Raw genomic sequence first — 19,773 nt, 5'->3', positions numbered from 1 at the left:
CCCTGTTTTCAAGAAGTCATGCTCACACGGAAACATACAAGGGAATAAGGGATAGCAAGTAGAAGCATGAATTGTCTCTATGGAAAAATTCATTTGGCATAATAAATGGTGATTGTCAATAGTCGAGGGAGGCGCTCCTATTCAACAGTGACAAATATATCAAACTATTCTTAGCCCCCAACTACACCCCCCCAACACACGCCACTCCTCACATCTTTGGCTTAACAGCTAGTGCTGGAATAAGGATTCTTTATTCAGAAGCTACTGGATGGCTTGCACTTAAAAAGCTTCTCCCTTGGGTGCCTGGGTGGCTCAGTTGGTTAAGCGTCTGCCTTTGGCTCAGGTCACGGTCTCAGGGGCCTGGGATCAAGCCCCACATCCGGCTCTTTGATCGGGGGCAGTCTGCTTCTCCCTCTCACTCTCCCTTTGTGCTCTCCCTCTCTCTCTCAAGTAAATAATTTAAATCTTTAAGAAAAAAAACCCGGCTTCCCCTTTGGTGGACACCAGCTGAGTCTCTCTTGAGACCCGGTCACTAGTGTGAACTTTCTTTTTTAAACAAGCTCCTGAGGGGCACCTGGGTAACTCAGTGGGTTAAGCCACCAACTCTTGATTTCTGCTCAGATCGTGATCTCAGAGTCCTGAGATGGAGCCCCAGGTCAGGCCCCACGCTCGGCAGGGAGTCTGCTTTAGATTTTCTCTCTCCCTCTGCGCCCCCTACCCCACCCCCCGCCATGTGCGCACTCTCTCTCTCAAGTAAATAAATAAATCTTAAAAAATAAACAAGCTTCTGAGTTTCCGGGTTCCCCTAGCTCACCGCTCTCTCGTTCTCCCTCTCTCAGTGAGAGGGCAATCTGGTTTACTGGCCAGCAAAGAGGCAGTGAAAGAGATCCAAGGCATAGACAAGAAGAACGGATCTTTTAAATGTCTGAAAATCTATAGACAGGGGAGTGGAAATGCTGGTGCTGAAAAGTGTAGAGTGGTATTTCTAAACTCTGGCAAAGAATTGCAGTTAGAGTTTCTGGTGCATTTAGCAGTGTTTGGTGGTTGAAGTTCAAGGAAGAATGGTTTGAAACGTAGTCCAAATAACCATTCTCAAGTTTATAAAACAGGGGAAAAGGACCAGCTGAGATCCATCTATGAAGTACAGTTGGAAATCTGCTGGAGAGAAAGAGGAAGAAAGAGAGAGAGAGAGAGAGAACACTGCATTGCCAAATATGGGGAGATTTAAGACAGACTTTACATTCCACAGAGTAGAACCTCTTACATTCTGTAAATCCAAGTTGTATTTTGCAGAAAGAAAAAGAGAACCAGCACACTTAAATGTTCACTGTAGGAAAAACTCTCTAGTGATTTCCAAAGCAGCTAATCTTGGAAACACAGGGAAATCTTGAGGGTTTTCAGTCTAAGCAGAGGCTGGACAAAGTGTCGAGCTCAAAAAGACCTTGAGAACACAATGTTATCCAAACCCGCTGCCCAGAGCTGAGTGCAGACAGACCCATAAGGCCACAGGTGGGCTTTCTGATAACAACCCTAGACAACTGAGCTCGATGTTTTAAAAAAACTGGTGGATGCAGGGGAGGTTGTGTCATTTCATCCCTCTTAGTCTCTAATGAAATGATCCAGCCATCTTGCCACCCACAAAGAGAGCCTTTGATATAGGAATTAAAGGAGACGCGATGAATAACTGCTTCGTCAAGATGTGTTTCAGGTATTTCAGAAATCAGGAAGTGTCTGCGTGTTTTTAGTAGACAGTCTTTACCCTATGTGCCATAACAACAACAACAAAACAAATAAGCAAAGAATAAAGTGTAAAGTGTAAAGCCCAGAGCTTTGCAATCAGCTTAATTTTTGATTCCCAGCTATGCAGCCCCCTAGGTAGCTAGGTAACACTGAAAAATGACATTGTCTCTTTTTTTAAAAGATTTATTTATTTATTTGAGAGAGAAAGAGATCAGGGTGGGGAAGGGCAGAGGGAGAGAGAATCTCAAACAGACCCTGCCCCAAGTGTGGAGCCCGATGGGGGGGGCTCGATCTCATGACCCTGAGATCATGACCTGAGCTGAAACCAAGAGTGGGCTGCTTAACCAACTGAGCCCCCCAGGTGTCCTATGACATTGTTTCTTGAAGCCTTGGTTTCTTTATCTCTACTGTAGGATCATAGTAATGCTTAGCTAATAGCACTGTTGGGATAATTAAATAGCATAGTGACGGACACATTGTCGATATTAAATAAGTTATTTGTGTTTTCCATTAACTGTACAGAAGTTACAGTTATGAGACAGAACTGTAATGGTTCTTATGAGACTTTTTAGCAGCTTTATTGAGATATAATTTACAAGGCATAAAATCCATTGTTTTAAATACACAATTCAGTGGGTTTTTAATATACTTCCATAGTTGTGCAATCATTACCATAATCTCATTTTAGAACATTTTATAACCTCCGAAAGAAACCTGTACCTATTAGTTGTCACTCCCATTCTCCCTCTCTCCAGCCCCTGGCAAGCACTGAGCTACTTTGTCTCTCTGGATTTGCCTATTCTGGGCCTTTCCTACAAATAGAATCATACAGTATGTGGTCTTTTGTGACTGGTGTCATGGCTTGTTCCTGATTTATTTTTACATGAATTGTAGCAAATGGAAATCAAAAGGATTCTCTTGTTAGATTATCTCACTGGTTGAATTTAAAAGGATCGACCCAAATTTGAGAAGAACGGAATGGTTAAATGCCATATTTTTTTGCAGCAACCATTAAGCAAATAAATCATGCAGTTTGATCACATTAATGCATAACAGCCTTTCCTTGTTCATTTATTTTCTCTGGATGCAGGCCTCAGCATTTGGCTGCATCATGAAGAAACTCCTTCCAGCGTTGAGAATGTCCTTGACTTTGGCCCAGGCCTGACATATTTGTTCCTACAGCAGAGCCTGTGGTTGCAGGGGGCAGCTGTTTCCATGAGGCTGTGTGCTGCGACAAAAGGGCGCCCGGGAGGGATGCAGGAGATCTGGTTCCAGTGCTCACTCTGCCACCAATGTCAGGTGCAGGAAGAATCAAAGGAGACATTGAACCTGCAAGTACTCTGAACAGTGCTCACTGCCACTCACTGCCAGCAATGCATGAGGGTTCTAATTTCTCCATAGCCTCACCAAAACTTATTTTCCTTTAAAAAAAAAAAAATTACACCTCTCCTTGTAGATGTGAAGTGATAGGGCGGTTTTGATTTGCATTTCCCTGATGACGAGTGATGTTGAACATCTTTTCAGGTGCTTATTGGCCATGTGTGTATCTTTAGAGAAATGTCTAATCAAGGCCTTTGCCCATTTCAAAACTCTAATTGGGCTGTCTTTTTGTTGTTGACTTGTGGGAGGTCTTTATTCTAGTTATTAAACCCTTATCAGATACAGGATGTACAAATATTTTCTTCCATTCTGTAGGTTTCCTTTTTACTTTCTTAATAGTTTCCTTCGATGCATTAAAGTTTTCAGTTTGGTGAAATCCAATTTATCTATTTTTTTTCCTTTCCTTTTCTCCCCCCAACTTACTTATTTTTTCTTTTGTTGCACTTGCTTTTGGTGTTATATGTAAGAGGCCATCACCTAATCCAAGGTCATGAAGAGGTACTTCCAGGTTTTCTTCCAAAAGTTTCATGGTTTTAGCTGTTACGTTTAAGTCTTTGATTGATTTTGACTTCACTTTTGCATATGGTGTGAGGTAAGGGTACTTGTTAACATTTTTAAATGGTTGCATTTTTCATGGTTATATAAGGGTCTACATAATACACTCATTTTTGCCTTTTGGCTCATAACACCCAGAATAGTTACTGTTTGGCCCTTTCCAGAAAAGTTTGCCAACCCCTGTGGCCAGGTGCAGTATGCAAAGAGTGTTTAATAAATATTTAACAGATAGATTTATTCAATAAATATTTATCTCATCTACTGAGGATGAGGCACTTACCAATAGATGATGGAGTGGGCAAGGGGTTTCAAAGGTGAATGAGAAGTCATTACATCTGAGCAAGAATAAATTATATCTAGCTGAGAAAAAACCAAGTACTGGAGATTAAAAATTCTTCTGTCCAAAAGTGAGTCCTGAATGTGAGGAAAGCTGAGATGTAAGAAGTATCTCAAATTGTTTTTAGAACAAGATGCATAATAATTTGGAAATCTATGTGCCATAATGTGCACACACACATACGTGCACGCACATTTTCCTTTGTTGGTGAAGTCTAAAGAAATTAACAGAGCTAGTGAGCTACCAAAGGACACTGGAATTGCTGTCATGTGAGGAGAAAAAAACATTTGCAAAATAGGGCGAGTCTTTGTTCACCTTTTTCATTAATAGGAGATAGTCTTCATATGCAGTATAATGTGTGCATTACTGCCTTCTGCCCTTCCAAGAATTTAAATGAAAATGCTCTTACAGCAGGAATCTGTCTCCCTTCTGACAATCCTCTGGAGGAGGTCCAGCCATCCCTGTTCATAAGTGGGAAGGGAATACATTTCACATTTCACTCTCTCTTAATGGACAAAATCATAAACAATACAAAAAACCAAGAAAGCGTCTACCTCCCTCTCTATGTGGGGCTCTATACCAGCGGTTCCCCCCAAATCTCTGTCACGAGATCCTTTGAATAGTGTGTATCAGGGACCGAGTTTGACTACAAATCATAGGAAACTCAGTGAAGCAGCGATTTAAACCAGAGGCTTCGTTTGACCTGCGTAGAAGAGGTGTGGAGGTGGGCAGTTCAGAGCTCTCTGGGGCTCTTCCCATGCCGCCCCCCTCCACATGTGGTTTGATGCCTCATTGTCACAAACAGCATCTCCCCCTCCACCATCGTATTCACGTATTGGGAAGGAAAAGGGAAAGGGCAAAATATGTGCGCAGGATGAATCCGTGCCCTTTTCTGAAATCTCCGCCCACCCCACCTCGTGACTTTCTTTTCCGTCTTCTTGGCCAGAGCTGTGTTATATGCCAACTTCTAACTTCAAGAGAGATTGAAAATGCAGTTTTTAGCCAGGTAAAAAAATGTCCCTGTTGGTCATGAAAGAGAGGAGATGGATATTATGTCCCAAGAGTGTCATGCACAAATAGCCCTGTGATTTGGAAAGCCCAGTATGACAGAAGCCTGTCCTCTAGTCAGTATTTTGAATACGTACTTCCCAAAACTTAAGGTGCACATGAATCACCTGGGAGTATTGTTAAAATACAGATTGTGATTCAACAAATCTGCAGAGGGGTCTGGTATTTTGAATTTTTTAGAAGGTCTGCTGACCATACTTTGAATAGTAAGGTCTTCAATCAGTGGATCTTCCCATCAATTAGAAATCAACTGATTTCAGGGCGCCTGCCTGACTCAGTGTGTAGAACGTGTGACCCTTGATCTCAGGGTTGTGAGTTTGAGCCCCATGTTGGGTGTAGAGATTACTTAAAAATAAAATCTTTAGAAAAAAGAAATCAATGATTTTCTTGTTTTGGATTTATGGTAATGTATGAGTTTAAAATTTAAATCATATTTCCACTATATGCCTACTAATATGATAAAGAACTACTCAAAGGAGGGGCGCCTGGGTGGCACAGCTGGTTGCGTATCTGACTCTTGGTTTTGGCCCAGGTTGTGATCTCAGGGTCCTGAGACTGTTCCCCGCAACGGGCTCTGTGGGGTTCTGCACTCAGTGAGGAGTCTGCTTGAGACCCTCTCTCCCTCTCCCTCTGCCCACCCCACCCGCTCTCTCTGTCTTTGTCTCCCTCAAATAAATAAATCTTTTTTTTTAAAAAAAGAACTATTCAAATGACCCATGGTTTTCTTGCCAATATTTTAATTTAATCTTTACACCCAATGTGAGGCTTGAACTCATGACCCCAAGATCAAGAGCCACATGCTCTACCCATTGAGCCAGTCAGGTGCCCCCTTTTGCCAATATTTTTAAACTGGAATCAAGTAAGGAAGAGGCCATCAAATAAATTGAATCTCTGGGATCTTCTACAAGTGGACTGTACCTGTCCAACACTCAAAAGCATGAAAAATAACAAAAGGCAAGGACTGTTCTAGATTAGAGACTAAGAAGATAAAAACCTCAATGATATACTGGATTTTTAAAAAATAAACAGCTATAAAAGGTATTTTTGGGACAACGGGGTAGATCTGAATGTGGAGTGTACATTATACTACGGAATTGTTAAATTTCTCAGATGTGATCATCATATCGGGATGTTGTAAGAGAATGTCCTTATTCTTAGGCAAAATTTGTTGAATTATTTAGGACAGAAGTGCTCTAATGTCTACAACTTTCAAATAGTTCAGCAAACAGATATTTTGAGGGACTAAGAGAGAAGGTAAAACCAATGTGGGGGAAATGTTAACGGAGAATCCAGGTAAAGAGTTACTAGGCATTCACTGTATTGTTCTTGCAAATTTTCTGGACATGTGAAAAATTTCCAAATAAAGAAGTAAGGAAAATGTTAGTTGTATTATAGTTATACAGCACAGAGAGCTAGGAATTGATTTTTTCTTTTATTTAGAAGTTTTCTGAGAAAGGGTCATTTCCAAGGAAGGGGGTTGCACACTAGCATACTCATCAAGAAAATATACATAAGAGAGAAAATATTATCTATCTCAAAGAGCTCCCCTCCTCCATGATCTCAGAGCCCACGGTACACATTCCGGGTATGCTATAAATGCACTGATAGACCTGTCTCCCTGAAAGGACTAGAAATTCCATCAAGAAAGAAACAGAGTCCTATTCATTTTTAGTCCCCCAGCCACAGACCCCAATAAACATTTGTGGAAGAAGGAAAGAGGGCATAAATTGACTGACAGCCTTTGCCAGGGGAGTTTGGAAAAGAGTCTGGTAGCAAAATTCAGGATGAAATAACCAGAAATAACCCTGGGCTTGGTTGCATACCACTGAGGAGCCTGGGCTTGGCCGGTTCAGCTACTTACACGCACGGTGGGGTCACTAAACCTGTCGGACAAGCAGGTCCTTTGGAACCAGTTCCTTGTAAGGCATCTAGCAACTTCAGGGTCCTAGGCAGTGCATGGCACACACAATGAGTAAAAATCCAAAGAAAATAAAAACAGTGGCCAGGGGGAAACCATGTCACTCTTAAATAACCATCCAAACAGAAACAAAACACACTCAGATTGCAGAGAAGGCTTTTAGTTTGATTATATAATCATTTACCAGGATTCTTTTGTTCTCTGAATTCGACTATGCTAGTGCTGGAATGACTAGCCTTATTAGCAATACCCTTATTTCTTTTATTTCTTCAGATTCAACTACATAGTCTTGATATATGTACAGTGCTTTCTGAGAAGTTGGCTTTTAATAATCAACTGACGACATGAGAGAAAATTTGTTTTAAGAACTGGTGCAGAAAAAGTTTAACAGATAAATATGCTTCTACATATTCGGAAAATTTTATAAATTCGCTGCATGTAAAAAGTTAACTAAGGAATGCATTTTTTACAAACCTATCTGACCACAGATCCTTAATTAGTAACTAAAGACACAGTCAGATAGGAAAGTTAGGCAAATAGTCAAACCAAATCACCTTTCCCATGCCAACTCTAAAAAGACCTATTTGCTCATTTATATTGACTACTACTCTCTGGTCCATGTTCAGCTTTTTCTTATGACAACAGTAGGAAGAGTCTGATGGCCATTTACCAGGAGTCTTTCTTACATAAGGTAGTAAGGTAGGTGTCAAAATATTAGGGTATTGTAAAAAAATCATTATTGGAAACCAAGGTATTTGGTTTTTCCCACCCGCTAACACCTGTCTCTTCATTTCTCATGGGTCAGGTACTTTAGCCATGATTCTTTTGGTTGCAAGTGATGGAAACCCAATCTACACTAGCTTAAACAAACAAGGAAATTTAGTGGCTCAAGTACCTGGGAATCTGGATTGAGGGGTTCTAGTCATGGGAGGAGAACTCTCTTCTTCTTCATCTCGTGGCTCATATTCTATCTATATTGGTGTTATACTCATGTAAAGATGTTCCATATCTTTGCAAAGATGGCTACCAGAATCCCCAAGGTTATTTCACATTTTCCAACTCGTTATCTCAGAGGAATGGGAACACAGACTTTCAGATGGCTTAGAGAAGTTTCAGGAATGATTTGGTTTCAGTCTCTAGTTAAAGGATGGAGTGTTCTCAGTGTCCAGGTTTGTGTCATGTGCCTACCTCTACCCTAATCTCTGTGGGTATAAGGAGATGGAGTGCTCCGATGCAACAGTCCTCGGTCCTGTACTCCTCCATGGACCCAGAAGAAGTATCAGTCCCTTGTAACCCACATGGATGGCACTGGATTTTCATAGAATGGTGGACGGGTGCTGAACAAACATGTCTTTCACTCAGAATATCTCCCATTCTTTCTTGGACTGAAAAATCACGGCAAACAATGGTGAATCAGTGTTCAGTGCAGATTCGAAGTTAAAATTAAACAGCCCAGCGTCATTCCCAGAAAGACAATGTGAATCTATTTTGAACACACAAACAGCTCAGGCACATGGACTCCAATAAAAAAGTGAAATGTATTCTAAATAAATAGTAATGATTCCTCCACCTGATATACAAATACGTATGTATTTATTGGTTCATTGTAGGTAGCAGAGCGTAATGGGTAAGAGGATGGGCTCTGATATCACAGTGGAGTTCAGATTCCAGCTCTATCTTTTTCTGGTTCTGTGAACATGTCGGGTGAATTTTCTGAACCTTTCTTTCCTCGACTGTAGAATGGGGGGGAATAGCGGCCACCACACAGGATGACATGAATCAAACTCTATAAAATAGTTAGCACCATCCCTGGCACCTGCTAAGCACTCAATAAATGTTTAGCTGTGTCCATTCAACAAATCAATTTATTATCTTCCATATGTTTGGTAGCCCCATGGATTTATTCCCATGGCAATAGGTAGGCTATGAAAATATGATTCCTGCCCTATGGGAAACTTGAAGTATGTCAGCAGGAAAAAAACCCCAAGTACATCCTATCACCTTACGGTGGAGGTGTGACCATGCTTGCCTCAGGGTTGGAGGGTCGGGGGTGGGGCAAGAGAAGGCACTATAGGTAACCCCTTCTGAAGCTGGTTTCATTTGCTCTAGGCCTGGGAGCCCACGGAAGATTCGCAGGCCTGTGCGCTGGATGCACATGGCAGTCCAGAGTGGGGTCCCCTGAAGGCGGCATTAGCATCACTTGGGAGACCGGTAGAAATGCAAAATCTTGGGCCCTACCTAGGGTGACCAACCATCCGGGTTTGCCAGGGATGCAGGGCTTCCAGTGCTAAAATGGAAAATCCCAGGCACACTGGGACATATTGGACACTGTTGGACCCCAGACTGGCTGATTCCAACGCTGGAAGCTAGCCCAGGAATCTGTGCTTTACCTGGCTCTCCAGGTGATTCTTACGCTGGAGAGGCTTTGTTCTAGAGGAGAATAAAGCGTGAGCAAAGGCTCAGAGTGAGAAGACTGCCCAGCCTGGCTTCATATTCTCCAGAGCTGCCCCCGGGGGGCCAGCTGCGGTGTGGCAATGACACCAGAGCATCTGGGGCCCGGGAGAGCAGGCCTCTGCCTCTGCCTAAGCCAGGGGGACACAGGGATGAGAAGGTTCTGCAGCCGTCTGCTGCCTCACTTTATCTGCCTCAGCCCCACCTTAGCCAGGGGGAGACTTCCTCTGAGGGGACTGTTGGGGGAGAGAAGAAAGAAGAGGGGGAGAGGAGAAGGAAAATGGAAGACATTTTGGGGCCTCAGCCTCTGGGCCTGGCTCACCCTATTGCTCACACTTGCTACCCTGACACACGATTCAGTTATGTCCATGTTACAAAAACTACATTATGTGCAGCTCCAGGCCTGCCTTCTCTTTTAGGACAGGTTTACCCCCAACACAGAACAAAAGAACTTGCTTTTCCTCTCTCTTCATGCTTCTCAAGAATCTTAAACTGGCCTAATCCAGGGTTACTCAGCCTTGGCACTATTGACATTTTATTATTATTAATATTAATATTATTATGGAGGTATAGTGGACTAATACAATATTATATTAGTTTCGGGTGTATGACATATCTATTTGACAATTCCTTACATTACTCAACATTCACCACGAGTGTAGTCGATACTGGCATTTGGGGCATTTGGGGCTGGGTGATCCTTTGTTGTTTGAGACTTCTTTGGGACTCATATTTTCAGGCCAATGATCTCAGATATGCGAGGTATATAGCTTTGTTTTTTATATCTAAACTTCATTTCTTTCTTGAGACTCCCTCCACAAACCGGTCAGTGCAAGGGAAGCTCAGTCAAATCAGATCTTTCTCAGTCAATTCATGGTCACCCGTCTTTCATTTCCCCTAAGTGCCAAAGGAAGGAACAGGGTGGTGGTCAAAGCGTGGTCTGGTCTGAGGTTGTCATTTGTCCAAGCCTGCTTCCGTCCTGGTGTCTTTTTCTCAACCGGTTCTGGGCCAAGGTGTCTCATCTCTGTGGCATTCGCTGAGATGCCCAGGTTCCTTTCTCTGATTGGAAGTCTGTGTTCCATCCTGGTGTCCCCTACTAGGTTCCCACAGCCCTGCCTCAAGGCCATTCCTGCTCCATTGCCTCACACTGTACCTCTCCTGAGAAGACACACCAACTTTCAGATAGTTTTCCACTGGTCTGCAGAACCTCAGGAACACAGATTTTCTTCCCTTACTTGTTCCAGGTTGCCTTGTTGTCTATTCTATTCTATTCTATTCTATTCTATTCTATTCTATTCTATTCTATTCTATTCCATTCCTTTTACATCACAATAAATCTTTAGAATTGGAGTGCCTGGGTGGCTCAGTGTGTTAAGTGTCTGTCTTCAGCTCAGGTCATGATCCTGGGGTCCTGGGATCGAGCCCTGTGTTGGGTTCCCAGCTCAGTGGGGAGTCTGCTTCTCCCTCTACCCCTACCCCTCTGCTCATGCTCTTGTTCTCTCTCAAAATAAATAAATAAAATTTTTAGTAAATAAAAATATAAATCTTTAGAATTGCCCAGTCCAATACTTGAACAACACTTGAAATGTGGCTGGTCCAAATGGAGATAGCTGTAAGCATAAAATACATACTGCAAACCCTAGTTTAATATGAATAGAAAATTCATTAGTAATTTTAATATTGAACAAATGATAATATTTTGAATATGATGGGTTAAATAAAATATGTTACTAACTTCACCCTTGAAAGGCAGATACATGATCTTGACCTGGTCAAAGAGAGTGTTCTTTTTCCTGAGGCATATTGAATCAGTTCAGGGAGGAACAACTAATTCAAGCTCAGTTAATCACACTCAACCTTGGAATTTTTGCTGGAATATCAAGAAGGGGGAGTTCTCTTTCTACCGGGGTTGCCAGTAAATGTGGATAAGCATGGGGTTTCTAGCAGTCATCTTGCCACCATGCTGAGAGAGGCCTACCTGAGAGTAGAATGCAGAGGAAAATCTAGCCGAAACCATGGAGGGAGATGGCTTCCTTATGACATTTGAGAATCTGGATTCAGCAGAGCCTAAAATCAAGACAATCCCTAAACTTCTGAGTCATAAGTGCTGGTCAGTTCCATTTTTACCTTGTCAGCTCATACCAGCCCTCTGTTGCTCGCAATCACCAGGTCCTGGTGGACCCAGGCAGGGTCTTATCTCCACAAATCAAGGGTCCTCAGGGTATTTTGTTTTCCTTGGTATTCTATAATGTAGTACAAGACAAACAAATATCAAATCACAAACCTTATATATATAGGTCTATATTTACATATGAGCCCTGCAATGTGCTGATGTTTTGAAGACTTAACTTCATTGTGGAAATGGGATTTGGACAGAGTTCAGGAGTACCATTTTGGGATGATGTAGCCTTTCCTTCCCACTGCAGCTCCGCCCTCCAATATCATTATCAAATAATTCTGAATATTTTTCTGGTAGATTATGAGCTCCATAAGGGTAAGTCTTGCTTCTCCCAGTTGTCATTATTCCAGTGCTTCATACATAGCAGGTGTTCAAAATGTTGGTGTATGAGTATGAGCATCAAATGTCTTTGGATTGCTTGTGTGTGCTGGGTCCTCCACACCCTCACTAACACAACAGTTCCTGCAGATGCTACGTACTCAGAAGAAAGAGACAAACTCTCCACAAAGTGGAACCTCTTGTCATTTAGCTTTTCCTGGCCACCAAACCACTCTCTTTGTGATGTCCAGCCTGCTTCAAGGAGCTTCCCGTGGCTAGTTTTGCTGTGCTCTCCTGGCCATGTATCAGCTCAGAAGTAACCTGATTTATCAGATGACTAACTGTTGCACTATATAAATATTGCCAGAGGGCTCAGGTTACCTATGGCTGCTGAGTAAACTACCTCAAAACTTAATCACTTGAAACAACCACCTTTTTATTTTATATCAAGATCTGTGGGCCAGCAGTTAGGGCGTGCTTGGCTAGTGGCTCTTTTGCTCTAATGTGGTGTGGACAGGAGTCACATAGTGGTATCCAGCTGGGCTGGGCTGAGAGCCTAGACAGCTTGACTCCTATCCCTAGCACCTTGGCTGGAGGGAGGAGCTCAGCCATGGAGTCTCAGGGTCTCTCCAGGTGATCTCTCCAGATTTTTATGAGGCAGCTTAGGGAATGTGATTCAAGAGATGGGAAATAGAATTTGCTAGTCTCTTATGGCCTGGGCTTGCAAAATGATACAGTGTCATTTCTACTACAATCCATCATCAGTTCAAACAGCCACATACACAGCTTGCCTGGCTGTAAGAGAAGGGAATTTACGTCTCATCTCTTGAAGAAGGTGCTTCCCCAAATTCCTGGCCATGTTTAATCCACCACCGTGACATTAAAAAGGGAGTGGGTGGACTTCCATTTATTTTCCCTTTATCAAGGAGTGACTCAGGTACTTAAGAAGATAGAAGGCAACCGTATATTTTTTTTTTCTTCAAGTCTACATTTCTAACCGATATTGGCCAAGTTTACAGAGTTTAAAATCATGAAGAAAAATACTACATGTATATAGTATTTAGGAGAGAAGAACTTGGAGCACCTTCTGATGTTTGTTCCATTTATGACAGCCTGTAAAAAACTGCATATTTGATTCAGATATTTAAAGTCAACATGTATTTTCAAGAGCACTCAATGCTGAATTCCCATGTGGACCAGAGAAGCCCTGCAGGGTTAGTCTACTTCTCTGTCTCTGCTGGGAAGCCTTGCAACATGATTCCCGTCTGTCGGAGCTCCCAGATAGTCTGAATCATTCCCAATGACTGTGCAAAGTGCAAACTCTTCCTTTTCCCCATAGCACGAGAGTAATCATGAATGCATCTGTTGTATTGAAAATGAAGTCTTTAATGATGATGATATTAATAAAAAATAATACTATGTACTCCTGATGAGTGCTTACTAGTTTCAGGCGAGGAGCCCAAGGCTTTGTATGTATTATCGCTTCTAATCTTCACAGCAATCCAGTGAGGTAGGTGTTATTCATTCATTCAACAAATACTTATTAAGCACTACATGGCTTCTGTAAGACTTCACTTTAGCACCGAGATTTCACAGAGCTTAAAACCAAGATCATCCTGAACTTCTCAGTCCTAAAAGCCAATAAATTCTGTTTTAACTTGTCCACTTACATCGGGTCTCTGTGACTTGCCATTAGCCTTGAAAACACAAGCAGAATCCTATGTCCACCAGTCAAGTATCCTCAGTGGTGTTTTGTTTTACTTGCTATTAGATAATGTAGTATAAAACAGGCAAAAAAACAAAAACAAAAAAACAAAAAAACCCCACAAATCCCAGAGCACCTGGGTGGTTCAGTCGGTTAAACGTCTGACTCTTGATTTTGGCTTAGGTCATGATCTCAGGGTTGTGAGATCGAGCCCTATGTCAGGCTCTGCATTGAGTGTGGAGCCTGCTTAAGATTCTCTCTCTCTCTCCTTCTGCCTCTCCGCATCCTCCCTATGAAAAAAAAAAATCACAAGTCTCCTATTTCTGACTTTTCCAAGACTTAACTTTAATCTTGAGAATGGAATCTGAACAGAGTTCAGTGGTACAATTTTAAGATGATGTGGCTTCCCCTGATCCAGGCCCTAGGATACAGTGATGAAGACAATCACAATCCCTCTTCTCATGGAGCTTACCTTCATTTTCTGGTGGGAGAAGATGATAAGCAAAGAAGGAAGGAAACAGAAGAAATCAGGTAGTGACAAATGCTACCATGGAAGAGTACAAGAGTATGATGATATTAAGTGAGTGATCCAGCGGGCAGAGCAGATAGTGCAAAGGCCCTGAGGTATAGTTGTGAATGGAGTATATTTGAAAAGAGGGAGAATATTAGGATATAAAGTTAGAGAGGTAAGCAATGACCCTATCGTAGGTCCTCCTGGTCTAGAACAAGATTTTAGTTTAAACTCTGATGGGAATCCATTGGAGGATTTTAATCTAGGGAATGATGGGATATGTTTTGGGATTCTAAAAGCTCATCCTGGCTGTCTTATCCTTTGATAAGTGGACCTTAGAAGGTCAGGAATGGAAGCAAGAAGACCAATGGCAAAGCTCTTGTTTTAGTTCATGTGAGAGGTCCTGTTGGCTTGGACAGAAGTGGTGGCAGCAAAAATAGAAATGAACATACCTGGGGGGCCACCTGTGACATAATAGGGAGCCTCATTCACAAAGATTAAGTGTGTGTGACATCCCAGGAGCTGCTCAGTCTGAAAGCTGGTGGCTGCATGCAGTGGTTCCAAAACAAATTCAAGATGTGGTTTAAAGGAGGAGTCTATAGGACGCCTGGGTGGCTCAGATGGTTAAGCGTCTGCCTTCGGCTCAGGTCATGATCCCAGGGTCCTGGGATTGAGTCCCGTGTCGGGCTCCCTGCTTAGCGGGGAGCCTGCTTCTCCCTCTGCCTCTCTCTCTCTCTGTCTGTCTCTCATGAATAAATAAATAAAAATAAAATCTTTAAAAAAAAAAGGAGGAGTCTATAATTGCGAGATTAAGGTGTGGGAGGTGGGGCAAAGAGGTAGTCAACTGGATATTTGGTAGAGCTAGATGAAAAAGATAGCAGGGAGATAAGTTTTGGAAAACAAAATCAGGATTTTGTTTTGGACTTATTAATTTGAGATACCTATTGGATACCCAAGCCAATATGTCAGGAAGGCAGATGAAGTTAGGGCTAAGGTTAAGCTTGGAAGTTCAGGGGATAAGCCATTGGTAAATGATATTAAACTTCCTGCAGAACAAATATTTGACTACAACTAAGAGGAGTTTGATAATGCTGAGGTGATATGTCCTATCAGATACCAAGATATTCTGCAGAGCACCTGTAATCATATCAAGATGGCATTGTTATAGGAATAAATGGACTACTGGAAGAGTAGAGACTCAGAGAAATGAATTTCAGTCAATATGAGAATGTCATATACAAAGATTGAAGTTCAATTCACTGGGAAGAGGATGGAATGTCCAGTAAATGATGTTGGTACAACTGGCTATCCATCTGAAAGAAAATAAAATTAGTCTATCTTACACATTTTACAAAAAGTAACACCAGATGGATTAAATATTTAAATGTTAAAAACAAAATAGTAACACTGCTTTTAAAAAATTCTAAGATACGGCATGTACAATCTAGAAATAAGGAGGGGCACCTGGGTGGCTCAGTTGGTTAAGCATCTGCCTTCAGCTCAGGTCATGATCTTGGGATCCTGGGATCCAGCCCCCTGTCGGGCTCCCTACTCAGTGGGGAGTCTGCTTCTCCCTCTGCCTCTCCCCTCCCTGCTTGTACTCTCTCTGTCCTCTCTTTCAAATAAATTTTAAAAAAATCTTTAAAAAAAATTTTAAAAAAGAACTAAGGAGACCTTCTTACAAAGACTGAAATTCCAGAAGCTTTGTAAGAAGAGAAATATTTGGATATGTAAAAATAAAATCTTTTCTGTGGCAAAGGATTCCATCTGAAATATAAAGGACAAACAATATATTTGAAAATTTGTAATTCAGATGACAAAAAGTTGATATGCAATATTGAAGATATATAATCTCCCAGATTGTCAAGAAAAAGACAAATGACCCAATTTTAAAAAATGAGCAAAAGACATAAACAGAAAACTCACAGGGTAGCAAATGCAAATGGTAACAAACTCTGAAGAAATGTACAGATTCATGAGTAGCCAGGGAAACACAAAGAAAGCAATACTTTATTATTATTTGAACCCCTTCAAGCTGCCAAAAATTAATGAGTGATAATATTTATTGCTGGTAGAGACACGGGTCTTCTTATTTTTGGCAGAAATGTGAATTGTTTTAGTCTTTTTGGAAAGGAATCTGGCTACATCTATTAAAAATGAAAAATGTATATATCCTTCAATTCAGCAGTCTTTTCCCTGGGAATCTATCCCATGGAAATAAAAGCCCCAGTGCATGAGGATTTATATACAAAGATGCTATTACAGCATTCTTTTTTAGTAGCCAACAATTGGAAATAAAAACCAATGCCCTTCAGAGGGGAAAAGCTGAATAAAATATGGTCCTTTCACAGGATGGAATACAATATATGAATGTATGAACGAATGAATCAGGGGTAAGCAGGTTCCCCACAAGGTATTGCTGGATGAGAAAAGCAAAATATCGAGTCCATATCTTCATGTTTAAACTAACGATGCCAAACTCCTCTGAATGTTTATATATGTTTATGACTCTTTTTATCCTTATGTAAGATTATAAGAGTATAAAAAAATAGAGAAGAAAGCATACTAGGTTGTTAACATTGGTTTATTCAGGAGGAGAGTGATATAAGGGGGGGAGGCATTTATGCTAAAAGAGAAAATAAGCAAAATATAAATCTCTGAATTTCTCATCTTAAAGATTTTTACTCCTTAAATTCTTTTTTTTTTTTTTAAGGTTTTATTTATTTGACAGAGAGAAAGACAGCCAGAGAGGGAACACAAGCAAGGGGAGTGGGAGAGGGAGAAGCAGGCTTCCCGCGGAGAAGGGAACCCGATGCGGGGCTCGATCCCAGGACCCTGGGATCATGACCTGAGCCGAAGACAGACGCTTAACGACTGAGCCACCCAGGTGCCCCACTCCTTAAATTCTTGAGATACCTAACTGCCATTCCAAAAGTCGGGTTCAAAAACAAACACTAGTGAATCCTGCCCACTCATGGTGTTTGAAGGCAGGCTTCCTTGTTACTAATTCTAGACTTTGGGTAGAAGTTATATAATAAACAGGGGCACCTGGATGGTTCGGATGGTTAAGCATCTGCCTTTGGCTCAGGTCATGATCCTGGGGTCCTGGGATCGAGCCCCATATCGGGCTCCCTGCTCAGTGGGGAGTCTGCTTCTCCCTCTCCCCCTACCCCCCACTCATGCTTGCTTTCTCTCTCTCTCTAATGAATAAATTAAAATCTTTTTTTTTTAAAGAAGTGGTATAATAAACAGTTTCTGGTCTTCAGGCAGAGAATATTTTGGAGCAACATGTGGACATGTTGGCTGCCTTAGAAACATAGATGTTGAGTACACCCAGCCACCTGCTATAATTATTATGCATTCATCCAAATAATCATCATGACTCCATTGACTCTTACCTATCACACTCATCTGAAAGAGGAGATGATTGGATGGGATAGGGGACAAGTGCAGAGAGGGGAGAAAGACTTAAAACATTATAGAAAACACAGTGAGCTCAGAAAATTGAATGAAAAATTAGGAACTCTGAAAAATGAATTAGAAAATTGGGAATCATTTGGACCCACCCATCTGGGTTATGGACAAGCAAACCCTACTGATAACTGGTCTGCTTAAGAGTTAATACTCATGTAGGGGCACCTGGGTAGCTCAGTTGGTTAAGAATCCGGCTCAGGTCATGATCTCAGGGTCCTGAGATTGAGCTCCGCATTGGGCTCTACACTCAGTGTGGAGTCTGCTCGAGATTCTGTCCCCCTCCCTCTGCCCCTCCCTCTGCTCTCTCTAATAAATAAATAAAATATTTTTTAAAATAGTTAATACTTGTGTATACAACTGAAAAAAAAGTTTCATGCAACAGTAACACATAGCAGCATACTCTGATATTTTCTATTTCTATTCTATTCTTTTTCTTTAAAAAAAAAGGTCGGTCATAACCCAGGGATGGGTCACGATTGCAGTTTGAAAACTCCCAAAGAGCAGCAAGCAGCAGAGGTGCATTAGTATTAGTGCTATTTTAGCTTTGTGAACTTCAAGGTCATATTTTTACTCCAGGTTCCTTGTTAAAATTCTAAGATGCTACGTTTGTCAAAGAGAACAGCATCTTTCCAGCCTTCTATTCGCACATTTCCTTGGAGTTCTGAATTAAACACAGGGCAGTCATTCCCTCTAAGCAGGCAAATTGGGGCCACTTTACTAAAACACAAGTGTTTCCTAAGTGACACATGGATTCTTGCGGACGTGCTTATTGGTGTTTTCACTGTCTTTGAGTACAAGAGCCTCCTTTTCTCTTCTAGTTTCTTTTTCTTATATCAGGCAAATTCTTTTTAATTTCAACTTTATTCAATCGACTAAATCTTACTAATTTAGAAATACGAGGATGAACCAAAAAACCTCTCTACCTACATGGTAACTAATTAGGAGAAAAATCGAACAGGTGTAACAGAGCAAAAAGTTGGAGAGAGGAACATAGAAGGTTTCGGAGGCAGGAGAAAAAGAAGGGTCCACCTGACAAGGGGTGGAGATGGTTTCTCTGGGAAGATGCGGTCGGGAGAGAAAGTACCAGAGGAAACTGCATGCGTTAAGACTCGGGAGGTGGGGAGAACACGTGGTTATATTTGCCTGGAGTTCCGGGAGAGTGATGGAAGCTGAATGAGGCTCAGCTGAAGCAGGAGGTTAGCTGAGGGGCCCACTCCGCACGTCTGTGGGCTGCAGAGAGCCACCCCGGTGACTCCATGCTCTCACTGTCCTCTCTCTGGGAGGGAGCAAGGAGGGATGGGTTCAGATTTTAGGGTCTCAGTCTTAACTCCTTTCTACCAGACTTCTAGCCTATCTGAAGTCTGGAATTGTACCTGGAATGGCCCAGGTCCAGAGTCTGGCATGGACTCAATGGACGTTCAGAGGACTCCCAGACACGTAGTTCATCTATGTTCCTAGCACTTGCCAGGTAGCTGAAACTCAAGTCCACGCTATGCTCTGATCTTCAGCAGGGATGGGATGGAATTGTTGTACTTTGGGAATAATCCAGGAAAACAAATACCCTCTTTTACTAAGGCCTCTTTCCCAAACCACCCCTTCCTGGAAAGATGCTGCCAATGATTTAATAACTTAAAATTATTCTCATCCAGCCCCCAGATCCTAAAGATCAAGAAAATAGAAATGTTAATAAAAAATGGGCATAAAAATAAAAATAATTGTCTTGTGATATCCTCATTTTATAGTTCTTACTAGTTACTACTGCTCAATAACAAATTTCGGTTTATGATTATTTTTAATACTATCTTCTAAGTGTGAAAATCACCAAAGAAATAATTGAATGTCAGAGTTGGGAGATCCCTTTGAGCTTATTCTTGTACATTCCTCTCATTTTACAGTTGAGGAAAGGGGGGTGGCTAGATAACTTTATATGAGCTGCCCCCAAACAATTTTATACCAGAGAATTAATCAACCAAAAAGCCATGACCTGGAGCAACTTACCTTGTTGGTAGATGCCCCTTTAATCTCTTCAAAGTGTGTATGTGTATTCCCATAATCAAATTTGTATCATACTGTTTATATTTTTGTATCTTGCCTTTTTCACTCAATATAAGGTTTCCCTCCAAATCTTTAGTTGGTA

Source organism: Neomonachus schauinslandi, chromosome 13 (genome assembly GCF_002201575.2).
Source record: "Neomonachus schauinslandi chromosome 13, ASM220157v2, whole genome shotgun sequence".
NCBI lineage: Eukaryota > Metazoa > Chordata > Mammalia > Carnivora > Phocidae > Neomonachus > Neomonachus schauinslandi.
The sequence above is the reverse complement of the archived record's forward strand: the minus strand, read 5'-3'. Positions refer to the sequence as shown.